We start from the raw sequence: 1818 nt of genomic DNA, 5'->3' as shown, positions 1-1818 counted from the left end.
CTCCTCCAAGGGATCTTCCCAACCCAGGATCAAACCTGCATCTCTTATGTCTCCTGCATTGGCAGGTGCGTTCTTTTATCACTCAGGCCACCTGGGAAGCCTCTACCTAAATATAGCCAGCCCTAAACCCAGCCTTGACCCAGCTTGTTCCTGCTTGATTAGTTTTCTTCCTGTAACTTCCACATTTTCCACTACAGGTTTCATGGTTCATTATTTGCTTTATTTATATGACTCCCAAAGAAATCATCTTTGACTAATATATTACCAGAACAACACGTTACTACATTACAAACCAGAAGAGAGGTAAAGCCCACAGAGAAAACAAAATATCTGGAAGAACATTGAGAAGGTTAGAAAAACTAAAAAATGATTGCTAAGACACATGAAAAGAAACGGGGGAGAAAAGTATACATACCTTAATGGGCTAGGATGAAAACCCAGAATTCTGTCTGTCATGTCTTATGCTTAGAAAATGAGGGTGATACGCAGCACCATCATGAAACATACGTGTGATTACAGAAAAATTACTCCAGGTGACCGCCTGGAGGTACTCACCTGTCGGAAGCATGTGACTGTCAAGATGAATCAGAGCTATGGAAATTAACCAGTGGGTACACTGTGGGCAGAAATATGTTTTAGAGAGAAAGACTGTAGCCTTAGATTTGTGGGTAGGAGTAGACATGCTGGGAATGAAAACCAGAGCTAAGAAAGAGAACAAAACAAACTCCTAATTCTTCTCTTGTACAATTCAGTAGCTGGGCTTAAGTTTTTCAACAGGACATGAGTTGGGAAGTACCAACATTACCTAAAGTACTAACCCAACCTAAAGAATGGTTTAAAAGAAATTTTGCATGTGAAAGGAAGTATAATTAGAACTGATGACATTTACTTTAAAGGAGACTTTAAAGTATATTTCCTCAAGCACACTCTGGACTGGATTAATGGAACTAGGTAGAGTGATTAATTAACAAATCTGCTCTCCAGTACCTAGACTTTCTTTACGTTTCCAAATTTTAATAACAATATCCTTTTGAAGGATTAAGAGCAAGGAATAGGATTCAGGTCAATGTAATGAATATGTTAAAATAACCAAAGCTTAAGCAATACAGGATGTGGGATCCCAACAATGCTGTTTTGCAATAAAGGCGAGCAATCCCAGATGTCAGTCCTTCTGGCTTCCAGCATTCACATCAATACATTGTTGTTGTCCTAGAGAGGATCATCAGAGCAATGAAAGTAGAGGCAGGGAGGGGGGAGCAAACAGAAGGGGATCCAAGGAAAGACCCTGGAACTGGAACTCGGACTCTTCATCTTAGAAAGGAGAAGAATTGCCCCCTTGGTGCAGCCATACCAGCCCCCAAACTGGCACAAGAAAAATGCTCTAACAATAATATGTCCTCCATGGTCCTTTAAGCTCTCAACAAGACATGATGTCTTGGTTGCCCATTCCCACCTGGGAATTTTCAAAAATGTGAAGTGCTTTTCCCACTGGATCTAACTATTTCTATGGAATTTTTGGATTTGGATTTGGATATGGAATTTCTATGGATTTCCTAGGACTCATTTTGTGTGATTTCTAATTCTTCTATCATAATTCTCATCCTGCAGACTGCTGAAGAAAAAAAAAACTTGATGGAAAAAATGTTTAAATACACAGGAAGCTTTCTGAAAGTGAGATCTATGACTTAATTGAGTAATAAAATGGATAAAGAAATATTTTGAAAAGTACTTGACATTAGAAATTACTAAATATTGTAACTAAAATTGTACCTTTGAGAATAACCTGTTCTGCTCACCATGTAGTTCTTTTGTTTACAG

The sequence above is a fragment of the Bubalus bubalis genome, chromosome 11 (assembly GCF_019923935.1).
Source record: "Bubalus bubalis isolate 160015118507 breed Murrah chromosome 11, NDDB_SH_1, whole genome shotgun sequence".
In the NCBI taxonomy this organism is placed as follows: Eukaryota; Metazoa; Chordata; class Mammalia; order Artiodactyla; family Bovidae; genus Bubalus; species Bubalus bubalis.
Note: the sequence above shows the minus strand (reverse complement) of the source record.